Raw genomic sequence first — 21,166 nt, 5'->3', positions numbered from 1 at the left:
TCTTGCTGATCAAAAACTTCTTAGTCCGATGTAGTCCCATTCATTTATTTTTGCCTTCACTTCCCTTGCCTTTGGAGTGAAATTTATAAAATGCTCTTTAAAACCAAGGTCCATGAGTTTAGAACCTATGTCTTCTTCTATGTACTTTATTGTTTCAGGTCTTATATTTAGGTCTTTGATCCATTTTAAATTAATTTTAATACAAGGGGACAAACTGTAGTCGAGTTTCATTCTTTTACATGTGGCTTTACAGTTTTCCCAGCACCATTTGTTGAAGAGTCTTTCTTTTCTCCATTGTGTGTTGTTGGCCCCTTTATCAAAAATTATTTGATCATATACATGTGGTTTTATTTCTGGACTTTCTATTCTGTTGCATTGGTGTGAGTGTCTATTTTTCTGCCAATACCATGCTGTTTTGATTGTTGTGGCTCTATAATATAATTTGAAGTCAGGTATTGTAATGCCCCCAACTTCATTCTTTTTCTTTAGGATTGCATTGGTTAATTGGGGTTTTTTATAGTTTCCTAATTTGATGATTTTTTGTTCCATTTCTTTAAAAAATGTCATTGGAATTTTTATGGTAATTGCATTAAATTTGTATATTGCTTTGAGTAATATGGCCATCTTGATTATATTTATTCTTCCTATCCAAGAATAAGGAATATTCTTCCATCTCATTGTATCTTTTTCAATTTCCCTTAACAATGGTTTGTAGTTTTCATTATATAAGTTCTTTACATTCTTTGTTATGTTTATTCCTAGGTATTTTTGTTGTTGTTGTTGCAGTCGTGAAGGGGATTATTTTTTTGAGTTCATTCTCAAATGTTTCATTGTTGTCATTGTTGGCATATAGAAAGGCTATGGACTTTTGTATGTTAATTTTGTATCCTGTGACCTTACTGTATTGGCTTATTGTTTCTAGTAGTCTTTTTGTAGATTCTTTGGGGTTTTCAATGTATAGGATCATATCATCTGCAAAAAGTGATACCTTTACTTCTTTTTTTCTGATATGGATGCCTTTTATTTCTCTTGTCTGATTGCTCTGGCTAGAACCTCTAGCACCACATTAAATAAGAGTGGAGAGAGTGGACAACCCTGTCTCGTTCCTGATTTAAGGGGAAAAGCCTTCAGTTTTGTGCCATTTAATATGATGTTAGCTGATGGTTTATCATATATGGCCTTTATCATGTTGAGATATTTTCTTTTTATACCCATTTTGTTGAGAGTCTTAAACATAAAATTGTGTTGTATTTTATTGAATGCCTTTTCTGCATCTATTGGTAGGATCATATGGTTTTTGTTCTTTGTTTTGTTGATATGATGTATTACGTTAACCATTTTACGTATGTTGAACCATCCTTGTGATTCTGGGATGAATCCCACTCAATCATGATGTATTATTTTTTTAATATATTGTTGTATTCGATTTGCTAGTATTTTGTTTAGTATTTTAGCATCTGTATTCATTAGAGATATTGGTCTGTAGTTTTCTTTTTTTCTGCCATCCTTGCCTGGTTTTGGTGTGAGGGTTTTGTTGGCCTCATAAAATGTGTTTGGAAGTATTGCTTCTTCTTCAATTTTATGGAAGACTTTCAGTAGAATAGGAATCAAGTCTTTGAATGTTTGATAAAATTCACTGGTATAGCCGTCTGGGCCTGGACTTTTATTTTTAGGGAAGTTTTTAATGGTTTTTTCATTCTCTTCTCTACTAATAGGTCTGTTTAGGCTTTCTGCTTCTTCTTGACTCAGTCTAGGAAGGTTGTACTGTTCTAGCAATTTATCCATTTCTTCTAGGTTGTTGAATTTAGTGGCATAAAGTTTTTCATGGTATTCTAAAATAATTCTTTGTATATCTACGGTGTCTGTGGTGATTTCTCTTCTTTCATTTTGGATTTTGTTTATATGAGTTCTTTCTCTTTTTTCTTTTTTTTTTTATAATAAATTTTTATTAATGGTAATGGGATGACATTAATAAATCAGGGTACATATATTCAAAGAAAACATGTCTAGGTTATTTTGTCATTAAATTATGTTGCAAACCCCTCGCCCAAAGTCAGATTGTCCTCCGCCACCCTCTATCTAGTTCTCTGTGCCCCTCCCCCTCCCCCTAACTCTCTCCCTCCCTCCCTCCCATGTCCTCCCTCCCCCCACCCTTGGTAACCACCACACTCTTGTCCATGTCTCTTAGTCTCATTTTTATGTTCCACCAATGTATGGAATCATGTAGTTCTTGTTTTTTTCTGATTTACTTATTTCACTCCTTATAATGTTATCAAGATCCCACCATTTTGCTGTAAATGATCTGATGTCATCATTTCTTATGGCTGAGTAGTATTCCATAGTGTATATGTGCCACATCTTCTTTATCCAGTCTTCTATTGAAGGGCTTTTTGGTTGTTTCCATGTCTTGGCCACTGTGAACAGTGCTGCAATGAACATGGGGCTACATGTGTCTTCACGTATCAGTGTTTCTGAGGTTTTGGGGTATATACCCAGTAGTGGGATTGCTGGGTCATAAGGTAGTTCTATTTGCAGTTTTTTGAGGAACCACCATACTTTCCTCCATAATGGTTGTACTACTTTACAGTCCCACCAACAGTGAATGAGGGTTCCTTTTTCTCCACAGCCTCTCCAACATTTGCTATTACCCGTCTTGTTGATAATAGCTAATCTAACAGGAGTGAGGTGGTATCTCATTGTAGTTTTGATTTGCATTTCTCTAATAACTAATGAAGCTGAGCATCTTTTCATATATCTGTTGGCCATTTGTATCTCTTCCTGGGAGAAGTGTCTGTTCATGTCCTCTTCCCATTTTTTAATTGAATTGTTTGTTTGTTTGTTGTTGAGTTTTATGAGTTCTTTGTAAATTTTGGATATTAGGCCCTTATCAGAGCTGTTGTTTGAAAATACCATTTCACATTTAGTTGGCTGTCTGTTTATTTTTATATCAGTTTCTCTTGCTGAGCAAAAACTTTTTATTCTGATGTAGTCCCATTCATTTATCTTTGCCTTCACTTCTCTTGCCATTGGAGTCAAGTTCATAAAATGTTCTTTAAAACCCAGGTCCATGATTTTAGTACCTATGTCTTCTTCTATGTACTTTATTGTTTCAGGTCTTATATTTAGATCTTTGATCCATTTTGAATTAATTTTAGTACACGGGGACAGGCTGTAGTCAAGTTTCATTCTTTTGCATGTGGCTTTCCAGTTTTCCCAACACCATTTGTTGAAGAGGCTTTCTTTTCTCCATTGTGTGTTGTTGGCCCCTTTATCAAAGATTATTTGACCATATATATGTGGTTTTATTTCTGGGCTTTCTATTCTGTTCCATTGGTCTGAGTGTCTATTTTTCTGCCAATACCATACTGTTTTGATTATCGTGGCCCTATAATATAGTTTAAAGTCAGGTATTGTAATGCCCCCAGCTTCATTCTTTTTCCTTAGGATTGTTTTGGCTATTCGGGGTTTTTTATAGTTCCATATAAATCTGATGATTTTTTGTTCCATTTCTTTAAAAAATCTCATAGGGATTTTGATGGGAATTGCATTAAATTTGTATATTGCTTTGGGTAATACGGCCATTTTGATAATATTTATTCTTCCTATCCAAGAACAAGGAATATTTTTCCATCTCATTGTATCTTTTTCGATTTCCCTTAACAATGCTTTGTAATTTTCATTATATAGGTCCTTTACGTTCTTTGTTATGTTTATTCCTAGGTATTTTATTTTTTTTGTTGCAATCGTGAAGGGGATTATTTTTTTGAGTTCGTTTTCTAATATTTCATTGTTGGCATATAGAAAGGCTATGGACTTTTGTATGTTAATTTTGTATCCTGCAACCTTACTATATTGGTTTATTGTTTATAATAATCTTTTGGTGGAGTCCTTCGGGTTTTCGATGTATAGGATCATATCATCAGCAAAAAGTGATAGCTTTACTTCTTCTTTTCCGATATGGATGCCTTTTATTTCTTTGTCTTGTCTGATTGCTCTGGCCAGAACTTCTAGCACCACGTTAAATAAGAGTGGAGAGAGTGGACAACCCTGTCTTGTTCCTGATATAAGGTAGAAAGTCCTCAGTTTTATGCCGTTTAATAGGATGTTGGCTGATGGTTTATCATATATGGCCTTTATCATGTTGAGATATTTTCCTTCTATACCCATTTTGTTGAGAGTCTTAAACATAAAATTGTGTTGTATTTTATCAAAAGCCTTTTCTGCATCTATTGATAAGATCATGTGGTTTTTGTTCTTTGTTTTGTTGATATGGTGTATTACGTTAACCGTTTTGCATATGTTGAACCATCCTTGAGATTCTGGGATGAATCCCACTTGATCATGATGTATTATTTTTTTAATATGTTGTTGTATTCGGTTTGCCAGTATTTTGTTTAGTATTTTAGCATCTGTATTCATTAGAGATATTGGTCTGTAATTTTCTTTCTTTGTGCAATCCTTGCCAGGTTTTGATATGAGGGTTATGTTGGCCTCATAGAATGTGTTTGGAAGTATTGCTTCTTCTTCAATTTTTTGGAAGACTTTGAGTAGAATAGGAACCAAATCTTCTTTGAATGTTTGATAGAATTCATTAGTATAACCGTCTGGGCCTGGACTTTTATTTTTGGGGAGGTTTTTAATAGTTTTTTCTATTTCCTCCCTGCTGATTGGTCTGTTTAGGCTTTCTGCCTCTTCATGACTCAGTCTAGGAAGGTTGTATTGTTCTAGGAATTTATCCATTTCTTCTAGATTATAGTATTTGGTGGCATTTAATTTTTTATAGTATTCTACAATAATTCTTTGTATATCTATGATGTCTGTGGTGATCTCTCCTCTTTCATTTTGGATTTTATTTATTTGAGTCCTGTGCCTTTTTTCCTTGGTGAATCTTGCTTGAATGAGTGTCGCTGCGGTAGATTCCTCCACACCCTCGTCTCTCAGATTCAAGTGATAACAGTCCTTTCGCTATCAGTTTGTGTGGAACTCCGGAATGCTCCGAGGATAAATTTTTCTGTTTCTAGTTGATAAATTTGTTGTGATTTAGGGGAGAGCTGTCGGACGCGCTGCTCACGGCGCCATTTCTGTGACGTCACTCTAGCATCTGAGTTCTTTCTCTTTTTTCCTTGGTAAGTCTTGCCAAAGGTTTGTCAATTTTGTTGATCTTTTCAAAGAACCAGCTCCTTGTTCTATTAATTGTTTCTATAGTTTTTCTGTTCTCTATTTCATTTATTTCTGCTCTGATTTTTATTATCTCCTTTCTTCAGCTGACTTTGGGTTGCCTTTGTTCTTCTTTTTCCTGTTCCTTAAGGTATGAAGTTCAGTGGTTCACTTGGGCTTTCTCTTGTTTGTTCATATATGCCTAAAGTGATATGAACTTCCCTCTTATCACTGCTTTTGCTGCATCCCATAGATTCTGATATGTCGTATTGTCATTTTCATTTGTCTGTATATATCTTTTGATCTCTGCACTTATTTCTTCTTAGACCCATTCATTTTTTAAAAGTATATTGTTTAGTTTCCACATTTTTGTGGGTTTTTCCCCTCTTTTTTGTAGTTGAATTCTAGTTTCAAGGCTTTATGATCAGAAAATATGCTTGGTACAACTTCGATTTTTCTGAATTTGCTGATGTTGTTTTTGTGGCCAAACATATGGTCAATTCTTGAGAATGATCCATGTACACTGGAGAAAAATATATTCTGTCACTTTGGGATTAATTTTCCTGTCGATGTCTATCATATCCAGGTGCTCTAGTGTTTTGTTTAAGGCCAATATATCTTTATTGATTCTCTTTTTGAATGACTGATCTAGAGCCATCAGCGGTATATTGAGGTCTCCAAGTATGATTATATTTTTGTCAGTTTTTGTTTTAAGGTCAATAAGTAGCTGTCTTATATATTTTGGTGCACCTTGGTTTGGTGCATATATATTAAGAAATGTTATGTCTTCTTGATTCAGCATCCTCTTAATCATTATGAAATGACTATTTTTGTCTCTGAGTACTTTTGCTTTATTGTAGTCAGCATTATCAGATATGAGTAATGCTACGCCTGCTTTTTTTTGGATGTTATTTGCTTGGAGTATTGTTTTCCAGCCTTTCACTTTGAATTTGTTTTTATTCTTGTTGCTTAGATGAGTTTCTTGTAGGCAGCATACAGTTGGATTTTCTTTTTTAATCCATTCTGCTACTCTGTGCCTTTTTATTGGTGAGTTTAATCCATTTACATTTAGTGTAATTATTGACACTTGTGAGTTTCCTATTGCCATTTTATACATTGCTTTCTGTTAGTTTTGTGTCTTGTTTGATTCTTCTCTTTTGTTTTTCTATCTTTTTTTTTGGTTTGGTTGTGTTTCATACATTTCCTCTGTTGCTATCTTTTAAATCATGTGCTTCTGTGGTGGTTTTTTCAATGGTGGCTACCATTAAGTAATGAAAAGGGTTCCTACCCTGTTCATTGTAGTGCACTATCTTGTGAGTACTTTTGCACTCCATCGTCCTTTGCTACTGTTAATCTCCATCCTCTCCCCCCTTTCTTTTTGTTGTTGTCACAGTTTAAATTTGGTTTTATTGTGTTCTTCTTGGAGCTTTTACTTGTGGCTTTGTTTTTTTTTGTTGTTCTTTGTATCTGATTGGAGAACCCCCTTTAGTAGTTCCTGGAGTGGGGGTTTTCTGATGATAAATTCCCTCATCTTTTCTGTATCTGTGAATGTTTTTATTTCTCCTTCATATTTGAAGGATAGCTTTGATGGGTATAGTATTCATGGCTGCAAGTTCCTCTCTTTCAGGACTTTAAATATTGGGGTCCACTCTCTTCTAGCTTGTAGAGTTTCTGTTGAGAAATCTGATGATTATCTAATGGCATTCCTTTATATGTTGTACTCTTCTTTTCCCTGTCTGCCTTGAGAATTTTTTCTTTGCCGTTGGTTTGTGACCATTTCATTATGATGTGCCTTAGAGTAGGTTTGTTGGGGTTATGAAAACTCGGAGTTCTGTTTGCTTCTTGAATTTGAGGCTTTAGTTCTTTCCACAGGCTTGGGAAGTTCTCATGTGTTATTTGTTTGAATATGTTCTCCATTCCATTTTCTCTCTCTTCTCCCTCTGATATACCTATTATTCTTATGTTACTCTTTTTGATGGAGTCAGACAATTCCTCTAGGGCTTTCTCATTCTTTTTAATTTTTGAGTCTCTTTCTTCTTCTCTCTGTTGTGCCTCAAGTTGCTTGTCTTCTATTTCACTAATCCTACCTTCTATCTGGCATGTTCTATTAGCTAAGCTTCTGACCCCATTTTTAGCTCATGAATTGAGTTTTTCATCTCTGTTTGATTTGTTTTTATAGTTTCAATTTCTTTGGTAATATATTCTTTGTGTTCATTGAGTTGTTTTCTGAGCTCCTTAAATTGCTTTTCTGTGTTTTCTTGTATATCTCTGAGTATTTTTAGGATTTCTATTTTAAATTCTCTGTCATTTAGCTTAGGTTTCCAATATATTAAGTTTTTTCTCCATAGATTTTTCCTCATCTACCTGTGCTACCTCTTTGTCTTTTGTATCCATGATATTTTATTTCTTTTTCCTTAATGGCATCTGAGGGTGGTTTTGTTGATAGTAGTAATGAGAATTAATAAAGAATAAAAAGTTAAAAATAAAAAAGAATAAATAAGAAAAAATTATTATCCCCCCCTTTTTCCCTCTCCTCTCCTCTTCCCTCCTGCTTGAGAAAATCTTGTGGTGAACTGTGAATTATATTGTTCTAAATAGAAGAAAAACTACCTATAATGGAGGGCCTGCATTGGGGAGAAGTGATAAAGGGGCAAAAAAGGGGGTATGGACTCACAAAATGCAAAAAAGGACCAAATGGACATAATATACATTTACAGGACATTTCATCCCAGAACATTAGATTATACATTCTTCTCCAGGGTACATGAAATATTTTCAAAGATAGACCATGTATTGGGCCACAAAACTAACATCAACAAATTCAGCAAGATTGAAATTATGCCAAACATATTTTCTAACCATAAGGCTTTGAAATTAGAATTCAGCTGCAAAAAAAGAAGTAGAAAAACCCACAAAAATATGGAAATGAAACAACATACTTCTGGGTAAACAACAAAAAGTGACTGGGTCAAAAAAGAAATAAAAGCAGAGACATATACAGACAAAAGAGAATAAAACACAGCATTTCAAAATATCTGGGATGCAGCAAAAACAGTGATAAGTGGGAAGTTTATATTATTACAGGCTTATATCAAGAAACAAGGAAGATCCCAAGTAAGCAACCTAAGATCACATCTATATATATATATATATAGAGAGAGAGAGAGAGAGAACAAAAGCAACTCAAAGTCAGCAGAAGAAAGGAAATAGTAAAAATTAGAACTAAATGAAATAGGAACAAAAAAAACTATAAAAAATATTACAACAAAGAGCTGATTCCATGAAAAGATCAATAAAATTGAAAAAACCCTGGCTAGCCTGTGGTGCCACAGTGGATAAAGTGCTGACCTGAAAAGCTGAGGTCGCTTGTTCAAAACCCTTGGATTGCCTGGTGTAGGCACATATGGGAATTGATGCTTTCTGCCCTTCCCTCTCTTATCTCTCTCTCTCTCTCTCTCTATTTATCTCTCTCTCTCTCTCTCTCTCTCTTTCTCTCCTCTCTAAAATGAAAAAATAGATTAAAAAAATTCCTGGCTAGATTCATTAAGGAAAAAAGAAAAAAAACCATAATACCAAAATGAAAAAGAATTACCATAAACATCATAGATATACAAAGATATACAATGGATCTTACTAGAATACTATGAAAGACCATATGCAACCAAATTTAACAATCTAGAAGAAATGGATAAGCTTCTAGAACTACAATCTCCCAAGACTGAGTTACAAAAAAGTGCAAAACCTAAATAGACCATAAGCAGGGAGGAAATCAAACAAGTATCACAAACCTTTCAAAAAATAAAAGTCCAGGACCAGATGGCTACACTAGTGAATTCTATCAAACACTAAAAGAAGACTAGTACTTAGTCTTCAAAATCTTCTAAAAAATAGAAGATGTAATACTCCCTAACACATTTTATGAGGCCAACATACCCTCATACTAAAACCTGGCAGAACAATACAAAAAAGGAAAACTACAGACAAATATGTTTAATGAATACAGATGCAAAAATTCTAAAGAAAATACTAGCAAATTGAATACAGCAACACATTTAAAAAATGATACATCATGATCAAGTGGGACTTATTTCAGGAAAACAAGGATGGTTCAACATATATTAATCAATTAATATAATACATCACATCAACAAAACAGAAAAATAATTATATGATTCTATCAATAGATGCAGAAAAGGCTTTTTGTAAGATACAACATCCATTTATGTTTAAAACACTCAATAAAATGTGTATAAAAGTAAAGTAACTCAGCATACCAAAGGCCATATATGACAAGCCATGAACTAATATACTAAATGGTGAAAAAAATGAAGATTTTTCCTCTAAAATCAGGCACAAGGAAAGGCTACCCACTCTCTCCACTCTTACTCAGCATAGTTCTGGAAGTTTTAGCCAGAGTTATCAGGCAAGAGAATGGAATAAAAGGCATCCATATCAAAAAGAAGAAGTAAATGTAACAATTTTTGCAGATGACATGATCCTGTACATAGAAAACCTCAAAGACCCCACTGAAAAACTATTAGAAACAAACCAATACAGTAAAATAACAGGATACAAAATTGGTATACTAAAGTCTATTGCTTTTCTATACCCCAACAACAAGATTTCAGAAAATGAACTAAAAAAATTATTTTACAATTGCAATAACAAAAAATACCTAAGAATAAACTTAACAAAGGATTTGAAGGATCTATATACTGAAAACTACAAAACATTATTGAAAGAAATAGAAAAAGACACAATGAAATGGGAAAATGAATAGAATCAACATAGTAAAAGTGGCCATATTATCCAAAGCAATATACTAATTTAATGCAATTCCCATCAAAATCCAAATGGTATGATCTAAAGAAATAGAACAACAACAACAACAACAAAAATCCAGGTTTGTATGGAATCATAAAAATCCCTGGAATAGCCAAAGCAATCCTGAGAAAAAAGGAAAAAGCTGGAGGTATCAAACTACCTGACTTCAAATTACACTACAGAGCCACAATAATTAAAACAGCATGATACTGGCAGAAAATCAGACATACAGACCAATGGAATAGAATTGAGAGCCCAGAAATAAGACCACATATATATGTACAAGTCATCTTCTACAAAAGAGTCCAAAACACACAATGGAGAAAAGAAAGCCTCTGTAATAAATGATGCAGGGACAATTGGAAAGCCGGATGCAAAACAATGAAACTTGACTTCAGTTTGTTCCCATGCATAAAAAAATTAATTCAAAATGGATCAAAGACCTAAATATAAGATCTGTAACAATAAATTCCATAGAAGAAAACATAGGTAATAAGTTCATGGACCTTGACCATAGAGAATAATTTATGAATTTGACTCCAAAAGCAAGGGAAGTAAAGGCAAAGATAAATAAATGGGACTATATCAAACCAAAAAGGCTTCTGCACAGCAAAAGAAACTGACAATAAAACAAAAAGGCAGTCAACCAAATAAGACATGATATTTGCGAACAATAGATCTGAATAGGGGGTAATATCCAAAAATATATAAAGAAGTCCCGGAACTCAGCAACAAACAAACAATCTGATTACAAAATGGGGAGAAAACCTGAACAAATACTTCTCCCATACAAATGGCCAACAGGTATATAAAAAGATGTTCATCTTCACTAGGTATTCAAGAAATGCAAATCAAAACTACAATGAGATACCACCTCACATCTTTTAGATTGGCTATTATCTACAGACATCTGATAACAAGTGTTGGAGACATTGTGGAAAAAAAGGAACCTTCATTCACTGCTTGTGGGAATGTAAACTGGTACAGCCAGTATGGAAGAAAGCATGGTGGTTTTTCAAAAACTAAAACTAGGACTACCATATGGCTCAGCAATACCTCTACTGCATATCTACCATAAAAATTAGAAAATATTGGTGCATAAAGACATATGCACCCCCATTGTCATCGCAACATTTTTCACATTGGCCAAGACATGGAAGCAACCAAAGTGTCCTTCAATGGAGGATTGGATAAAGATGTGGGACATATATACAGTGGAATACTACTCAGCCGTAAGAAATGATGACATAGTACCATTTATGACAACATGGATGGACCTTGAGAGCATTATACTAAGTGAAATAAGTAAATCAGAAAAAGCTAAGAACTACATAATTTCATGCATAGGTGAGATAGAAAACTGAGACTCATGGATATAGATAAAAGTGAAGTGGTTACCAGGAGAGGGGGATGTGAGGGAGGGAGTTGGGGGGAGGGAGTAAAAAGAGACAAGTACACGGTTACGGAGAGTGAGTTGACTTTGTGTGATGGTTATAGCACACAATCATCAGTTCAAATGTTATAGAGATGTTTACCTGAAACCTATGTATTTTTATTGATCAATGTCACCCTGTTACTTTTAATTTTCTAAATAAAAATAAATTTGTATTGTAGACTCATTTAGGCAGAATTAATATCATAATAACATTGAGTCTTCCATCCCTGAACTTAATGGTGCCATATCATCCTTTTTATGTATTAATGGATTGACATTGTTATATTTTCTTAATTTTTCATCATTGTTAATAAAAAAATAAACCTTGTTTATAATTTGAGTTATTATTATGTCTTTCTCAGTTTTATAGTCTATGTTATGGTGTCTCTTAAAAGGAGTTAGGACATGTTCCCCCTTTTTCAGTTCTTTGGAAGAATTTGTATAATATTGCTATAATATCTTTTTTAAATGTTTTAAAGAATTCACCAGTGAAACTATCTTGGCCTTGGTATTTTATTATGAGAATGTTTTCATTAATAATCCAACTTTTAGGCCCTGTCAATGGATAAGTGTTGTCCCAGTGCACTGAGGTCACGGGTTCAATTTTAAGTCAGGTCACGTAGAAGAAATAATTTGAGTGCACAACTAAAACATAGAACAACTAATAGATGCTTCTCTCTCTCTCTCTTTCTCCCTCCCCTCTGTCCTTTCTCTCTCTCAAATAAATGGAAAAAATATATATATATGATTATTTACATTTTGTATTTCCTTTTTTTGAAGCTTGTATCATGTTGGAAGAACATTCTAGAAGCTACTAATATGAAGATACGTAAGATATAACTCCTGCTCTAAAGAAACATTTCTATTACTTTTTATGACACACTTAATTAATGGGGTTTTGATTTATTAATTCACTTCATTCAAATCATCAAATTTATTAGAAAAAGTTTCATAATATGACCTTAATTGATGTATTATGATCACTGTTTTCATTTCTGAAAATTTGTTCTTTCTTTTTTGTGTCAATCTTGTGAAAAAAAAGCTATCAATTTTATTCAATTTTATCAATTACCAACCCTGAACTTTGTTTTGTTTCTTTTTTATTCCCCTTATTTTTTATTTTTGCTTTTTATTATTTCTTTCCTTGTGTTTTCTCTAGATCTTTTTTCTTCTATTACCTAGCCTCTTGAGTTGTTAAGTTTAATTAAACTGATTTTCAATCTTTTATAATATTCAGAGAATATTCTCTAGCCATAGTGGAATTAAACTAGAATTTAGAAATCATCTTGAACTGATTATAATGAAAATATATAAAAAATTATATTACTGCAATTGTTCTCTAAGTACATGCAGCAATACAATTTTTTAAAATGTTAAATTTCTATTGTAATTCAGTTTATATATATTTACATTTATTATTTTATATATAAAAATCAATAATTATTTTTATTCACCCACATATTTATTTCTCTGGGGTTCATAATTTCCTCCTTTATTTCTATGTTGCATACAAAATGACTTTTTCACCTGAAGCAAGTCCATTTAGTTTTACAAAAGTGGGCCTGTTGGTGACAAATCACTCACTTCTTTCTTTGACTAAAACTATCTTTATCTTCAGTTCTGAAGGATAGTATTTGTGTATAAAATTATAAGTTGGCAGCTATTTTCTTTCAATATTTTAAAAATGACATCTCATTGTATTCTAGCTTCCATTACATCTGTTGAGAAGGTAGATATCTCAGTGACCTTTTATTTAAGGCACTAATTTTAAATTTTTCTTACTGTATTTGGTTTTTAAATGATTTTGTAATATACTTTTGTATTTGGTTTTTAAATGATTTTGTAATATACTTAGGTATGTTTTTTCTTTATCTTCAATTTGGAGTTTCTACCATTCTTGAATCTCTCAGCTGACAAATTGCTCCAGTTTTAGAAAATTTAAATAGTGTTTCCCCCTGTCTTCTCTCTTTTTTTATTTTGTCACTCCTGATTTGATGTATATGTTAGATCTTTGGATCACCCTACATATCTCCATTTACTTTTTTTTCTAATTATTTCTATATGACTAATTTTATACATTTATATTTACTTGTATTTTAATTCACACATCCTATATACTGCTCTTCTAGCCTACTCTTCAATCTACCCATTGTGCTTTTAGTTTTAGATATTGTATTTTTCTGTTCTAGATTGTCATTACGGTGCTTTTTTTTTCAGAATTTTTAAAATAAATTTTCCATACTTTTATCTCTCTTTTTTCATCTTTTTCTCTAATTAATATATTTATCATAATTATTTCAAAGACCTTAGTTGGTAACTTGGATATCTGGATCATCTTTTGATCTCCTACTATTTTCTATTCTTTTCCACTTAATTGTCAATCATATTTTCCACATTTTTTTGCATACATAATAATATTTGATTGTGTTAGACATTGCATATAAGGGAGATGAGGATCAGAATGGTACTATCTTTCACTAGAAAGGGTTCCCTCTTTCCTCCATTGTGCAATTCAGGTAGGAAGCTGATCATTCTATCCAGTTAGTAATAGACCTGGGTCAGAAATTGATGGAAAAGTAGGTCTCAATACATATGTTTCAGCTCTCTTCTTTGGGAATGATTATTTCAAGCTTTTTGATTGACAGCTAAAATGGTCTCTTTCACCTCAATACTGAGAGACCAGATTTCAAGCTCTGTTGTTCATAAATTTCCAGCCCAGTCTCAGCCTCCCACTCCAGGCATCATAATAATCTAGCAAATGTCTTAACTGAGAGACAAATGGAGTACTTAAAGCAGGCTCACTCCCTCAGTATGTCTTAGATTTCACTTTGCTTTTTTGAAACCTTTGGCTTTCTTTCCCTATCTTCTTTCAGTGATGCTGCAGATCTCTAGAAATGAGCCAATGTTACATTCACATGCAATAAATTAGGTGTGCATTTGAAGAAGCCCCTTGAAAGGGTTGAGTTTGTCTCTCCAGCCTCCTACAACTGCTAAAAATCACATGGCTGGTTTCTCTTTCCTTCCTGGAAGTGTCTCAATGCCTGAACTAAACTCAGTCCGCAGGTCATATCATGAATCAGTTAAATTTCTTAAAAGAAAAAATTCTCAGGAACTATCAAATGTCCCCAAGAGAAAAAAAAATCAGCTCATCTTAGTTGTCCTCTCATCCTACAGTCTTTATCTTCTTTCCCCTTGGCTAGATGGCTAGGTAGTGTGAGAGTGGGGAGAAGGAAAGGATTGGTGAATTGACTAGCCAAGGTTTAATATGAACAGGGTAAGGGTGAAGTAAACAAAAGCTCATGGCGTTAAGGAGAAATTAGCTTAATACTTTTCTCATCATTCTACAGAATTATTGTCTGATTCTTGATTCTACTCAACTAAAATTTCACTCTTAAGTCCTCCTTCTCTACTCACTAAATTGAATGAGCATTTTTCAAGTTTTGCTCTTCATTTACCCTTCCATAGTACCTAATGCAATGTCTCAGAGACATCAGAATCTTACTTGGAAGTCATTACACAGCTTATTGGTCTTATCCATTTATAAATGAAAAAACTGTATATTATACTCTTCATCATATAATTAACTAATCTTAATTAAGATTGGATCCCATACCCAAACCCAATACCCTATTACTTTAACTCATATTAAATTTAAATATTCTATCAGCATACTCTAGTCTATAAAGTCTGTATAAATGTTACAGATACATAAAAGAGAACATGTACATTTATTACTGAGTTTTCTTTTAAAGCATCCAGAAACAATGACCAAAATGTTTCCAGTTTGTTAATGCACTCTGAATCATGGTCAATAGTTTATGCTTGCTTTTATCCAACAGTATTTATTACCCTAACATGCGACAAATTGAACTCACACTGAAAAATTAAGCTCATAGAACCTTTGGCTTTTTGACTATCAAAATTTAGCTTGTTCAGCAATTAGGGTTGTTGGCAACAGCGAGATGGCATAAGAAAGTGAAAGAAATTGCATGCCAGCTCCATTCATTTTGAAAGCTTTCAGCACTGGGTTACATAATGGAAAAATCTCAAGGACATTCCCTGTGTCTGTGTGTTTATAACAATTACACGAAAGTCAAGCACAACTCCAAAAAATGAATCACACTCAAATGCTTTGGAGTTAAAATACTGGGTATATGGACTGGGTTCCCTAATAGGGACTGGCACTTTTATGAAATGACTTGAATATCAGGATAGGACATTTGCTACATTATGAAGGTAACCTTTCTAATTGAACTTACTGAGATGAAACTGTTTAACAAAATTGTACAGGTTTCAGGTGGTGCCCAGTTCTACAGCACATGGGACTGGGTGTTTGCCCCCCAAAGTCAAGTCTTCATTCATCATCATTTATTGCCTCTATATCCTCTGCTACCTTACCACTCCCAGCAATCACCACACTGTTTGTGTCCATGACTTTTTTTTCTCTTTTTTGCCCTTTTTTGCTCAACCCATCCACCCCACGGATAGCTCTTAGCCTGTTTTTTATCTATTAGTCTGTTTCTATTGTGCTTGTTAGTTCATTTCTTTTGCATTAGATTCTGTGTGTGAGGGAAATCATAAGCTATTTGTCTTTCTCTGACTGGTTTATTTCATTTAGCATAATGCTCTCTGAGTCTACTCATGCTATTGCAAAAGGAAAGATTTTCTTCTTTTTATGGCCACATAGTATTCCGTTATATAAATGTACCACTGCTTTTTCATCAACTCACCTACTGGTAGGTGTTTGGGCTGCTTTAAAATCTTAGTTATTATAAATAATGCTTTAATGAACATAGGGGTGCATATATTTTTTTGAAATAGTGTTTTGAGTTTCTTTGGATAAATTCTCAGAAGCAGAATGAAAAGACAACCCATTGAATAAGTGAACATATCCACTGATACATCTGAAAAGGAATAAATATCTAAAATTTATAAACAACTTATGAAACTCAACAGCAAAAAAAAAAAAAAACAATCCAATTTAAAAATGAGCAAAGGATCTGAATAAATACTTCTTCAAAGAGGACATACAGATGGCCAGTAGATATATGAAAAAATGCTGAGTGAGTGTCACTAATCATCAGACAAATGCATATTAAAATCACAATGAGATATTACCTCACAACTGTCAGAATGGCTCTCATAAAAAACATCAATGAATACCAAAGTGTTGGAAAGGGTGTGGAGAAAAGGGAACCCTTCTGCACTGCTGGTGAGAATGCACATTGGCACAGCCACTGTGGAAAGCAGTGTGGAGTTACCTCAAAAAATTAAAAATGTAACTGCAATGTGAAGCTAATCTTGATCATATAGGTGAGCCAAAATAATGAGTTAATTTTAGATACCAGCACATAGATTAATATAGTAATTCACAACTTCATAAACTTGAGAATAAGCAAAATCTGTTTGTACTTATAATAATGTGGATATTCCATGAATAAAAATGTTAGTTGTTTTATTATTATTATTATTATTATTATTATTACCAGTCTACTTAAAAGCCATTTAGGATGCACCACCAATTCTTTGGTCGTGTCTTACGAGGACCACCATGGTCAGGAACCTTACTATCTTTGTAATCTCACCTCTGCAAAAATCCTGTATTTCATAGACTTTAAGTTAATTGAAATTTAAAATGCACAATGTTGTTTCTTATACTTAGAATTTCTTGGCCCTGGCCAGTTGACTCATTGGTAGAGTGTTGGCCTGACCTCCGGATGTCCTGGGTTCAAATCCCGGTCAGGGCACACAGGAGAAGCAACCATCTGCTTCTCTACCCTTCTCCATCCCCCTTATCTTTTTCTCTCTCTCTCTTCCCCTCTCACAGCCATGCATGGCTCAAGTGGTTTGAGCACATTTACCCCAGGCACATATAGCTAGGTTGCAAGCATGGCCTCATCTGGTCAGAACATCACCCCAGACAGGGATTGCTGGAGAGATACTGTTTGGGGTGCATGCAAGAGTCTGTCTCTCTATCTTCTCTCCTCTCATTTGGAAAAAGACAAAAAAAAATAGAATTTCTTTCCCCACCTTTCTTCTTAGACAGTGAATCCAATTAAAATGTCATCCTTGGCGCTGGCCGGTTGGCTCAGCGGTAGAGCGTCGGCCTAGCGTGCGGAGGACCCGGGTTCGATTCCCGGCCAGGCCACATAGGAGAAGCGCCCATTTGCTTCTCCACCCCTCCGCCGCGCCTTCCTCTCTGTCTCTCTCTTCCCCTCCCGCAGCCAAGGCTCCATTGGAGCAAGGATAGCCCGGGCGCTGGGGATGGCTCTGTGGCCTCTGCCTCAGGCGCTAGAGTGGCTCTGGTCGCAACATGGCGACGCCCAGGATGGGCAGAGCATCGCCCCCTGGTGGGCAGAGCGTCGCCCCATGGTGGGCGTGCCGGGTGGATCCCGGTCGGGCCCATGCAGGAGTCTGTCTGACTGTCTCTCCCTGTTTCCAGCTTCAGAAAAATGCAACAACAACAACAAAAAAAGTCATCCTTCCCTGACCTCCCTAAACATAGTTAGGCAATTTCTTTTTCTTGTTCTTACAGCATTCTATCCTTACATTTATTAGAGCCTCACCTCATTACTATCTCTTGCTTTTGAATCCTCTATGGCAGGAAAATATTCTAACACATTGATATCCCTAATATCAGTATTCTACCTGAAACACAGCAGCTATAATTAGTGGAGAAAGAGACATACAAAAGAAAAGAAAGACTTTAATCTTTAAATATGACAAAGAAAAATATAGAACCTAAATTTGCAATTAGCCCACAAAGAGCCCTAAATATTCAATCTGTAGTGATATAATAAAGAAGGGGGTTTATACATAATGTATAGGTTTATAATGTAATAACATCAGATGTAAATATATAGCAACTTATATTTTGGTCTCACTATATTTTATTTTGCCTTCCTCCAATGACACTTTATTTTCTTTCTTTCTTTCTTTCTTTCTTTCTTTCTTTCTTTCTCTCTTTCTTTTTATTAACTGAGAGTTAGGAGGCAGGGAGGTAGAGACATACTCCCTCATGAGCCCCTACCAACTGACTCACTGACCAGGATTCACCTGCCAAGCCCCCAACAGTGTGATGCTCTGCTCATCTGGGGCCACTGCTCCATGGCTTGGCAACTGAGTTATTTCAATACCTGAGGTGAGGCCATGGAGCCATCCTCAGACCCAGGGCTAAATTGCTTGAACCATTTGAGCCATGACTGCAGAAGGGGAGGAGAGAGAGAGAAAGAGAGAGAGAGATGGGTCAAGGGAAAGGATGGAGAAGCAGATGGTTGTTCCTGCTGTGTGCCCTGACTGGGAATTGAACTGGGACTTCCACATGCTGGACTGATGCTCTATCGCTCAGCCAACTGGCCAGGGCCAACACTTTATTGTCTTTTCTATTCATTTTCTGTTCAGAATTTGTGTTTTGTTGCTTTAGTTATTGCTCAATGGGCTTCTCTGTTCAGTGCTGGCAATTAATAAGGGCTTTAGGCATCATGGTGTAAATAATTCTGTATTATCTTTATCACTATGGTTTTATAGACTTAAATTTAGAGTTGTTGACATATAAAAATGATATAGGTTGGTGACATGCCAAATGCCAATTTTACTTTCTGAAACAATATTAAGTATTCATTAAAATCTGGACACAGCTCAGACATGCCCAAGATTCAGAATAATGTATTCTTCCATTCTATGATAGTTACATAGTGCTTATGAGTCACAAACTACCTCACATGTAACATCCATTTGAATATTTACCTTCCAGGTGGAGAAACTAAGGCTCTTAGAAGGTAAACAATGGACACAATCATTAAGAGCTTAGAACTGGTCTTCCGACTTCAAATTTTGTCCTTTTTTTTTTTCTCTTCTTTTTTTTTTACTATAGCAGAGTTGTCCTCTTGCACTTGCTTATTCTCTGGTGCCTTTTCATTATGTCCCCAAAACAAGATACTCTGCATGCTGGCTAATCACATGCTTTTTAAAACTTCAATGCTATATCTAAGTTCATTTTCATGCCTATGAAGGGGCAAACTTTCCAGGAGTACGGGTCAAAGTCTAGATGTCTCTATGAGTCACAAGGGCTTGATGGATGAACTCCTAATTAAAGTATACTTCAGTATCTACTGGATATAAGGAGATCAGCATTAATAGACAGTCCAGTGTGGTGGTCATTAATGTTGCTCACCAAATATTTTTAGTTCTCCTTCTGAGAAATTCCTTGCCCTTGAAGTTAGGTGTGGCCACTTAAATACTTTGGCCAGTGATGTGATGTGTGTTACTTCCATGAGAAAGTTATAAAAATCAGTGCATGATCTGCCTTGTTTCTTGTCTTGACAATCTGGATGCATGGACATATAGCCTCTCCTATCCTGTTTCCTGGCATAAGACAACAATGACAGCTCACTCGAGCCCTACTCCACAGAAACCAACCTACAATGAACATATAATTCGAGCAAACGTTTTAAACCTCCAAAGTTTTGGAGTTGTGTCTTACCAAGGATAACTTAGCCTGTCTTAACTGATGTACTCCATAGTATTGTAATACTCAATGAAATAAGTGAATGGAGTCTTGTTTGAATCCATGAAATTTTGATATGTTAGTTTTATCACCACAAATATTAAAATTGGAATGATACAGAGAAGATTAACATGGTCCTTGCACAAGGATGACAAGCAAATCTGTGAAGTGTTCCATATTATTGACAACATAAGTGGACCTAGAGGGCATTGTGCTAAGTGAAATATATCAGACAGAGAAAGACAAAAATTACATAATTTCAGTTATATGTGGAATTTATAGAGCAAAATAAATGAACAAAAAATAGAAACATATTCATAGATACAGATCAGACTGATGGTTCCTGGGGATTCAGGTGTCTGAGTGAAAAAGTTAAAGAGATAAAGAAATACAAACTGATAGTTACAAAGTAGTCAGAAATATAAAGTACAGCATAGGGAATAGAGTAAAAAATGTTGTAATAACTATGTACAGTGCCAGGTGGGTACTTGAAATATTGAGGGGAGCATTTTGTAAAGTCTATGATTGTCTAACCACTATGTTGTACACTTAAAACTAACGCACAATGATATTGAATGTAAACTATAATTGAAAAACAAATATTTTTTAGAAAAGAATTTTTCTTAAGACTAACAGTTAAACATTCAAACGTTCATTGGCAGCTTATTTCTAATAAACTTTTCAATAAGTATTTCAGTCTGTGACACTGAAAAACAAACCAGTGGAATAAAAAATTTTATGGACAGCCATCTGTGTAAGGAGATCGAGGAGGGGGAATAGGAATAGTTGCATTAAGAGAAACTTCTAATTTTCCTCTCCTCCCTTAGTCTCAACTGCCTCCAAAGGCCACAGTCTCAAGATCAGTTCTTCCTGTTTAGTCAAGCTAGACAATTCTTCCTTTAGAGACTTCAGACAAGTACTAATTTTGGCAAACCCTCTAAGATAGAGAGAGGTTGAGACATACTCAATTATTGCACCTTGATTTTCATCCAGCCTAAATAATTAGGTACTTCATTTCATAGATTTCAGGGTCCCTTCGGGCTTTATTAGTCTCATCTGGCAGCCCCAAGCAATAAGATGCCTGCAGCGAATAATTTGAGAATTCATTAATGGACTAAGTAATTTCCAGTTCTGTACATGACTACCACTCAGATTCAGCTACCTCAAGCCAAATCCTGTCCACACATGTGCTGACGAGTTTTCCTATCAAAGTGGTGATGGCTGTCTGAGCATAGCTAAGTGTA

The 21,166-nt window shown here is 34.7% G+C and overlaps 1 non-coding gene across 1 annotated transcript; it reads left to right on the top strand.

Annotated features, from left to right (window-relative positions):
- The first annotated feature begins 20,001 nt into the window (after nt 1-20,001).
- On the top strand, nt 20,002-20,105 carry LOC136312347 (U6 spliceosomal RNA). Its single transcript, XR_010726945.1, has one exon. It is a non-coding gene; the product is annotated as a U6 spliceosomal RNA (small nuclear RNA).
- Nucleotides 20,106-21,166: the final 1,061 nt, after the last annotated feature.

The sequence above is a fragment of the Saccopteryx bilineata genome, chromosome 8 (assembly GCF_036850765.1).
Source record: "Saccopteryx bilineata isolate mSacBil1 chromosome 8, mSacBil1_pri_phased_curated, whole genome shotgun sequence".
Taxonomy (NCBI): Eukaryota; Metazoa; Chordata; class Mammalia; order Chiroptera; family Emballonuridae; genus Saccopteryx; species Saccopteryx bilineata.
Note: the sequence above shows the minus strand (reverse complement) of the source record. Positions and strands in the feature narration are given on the sequence as shown.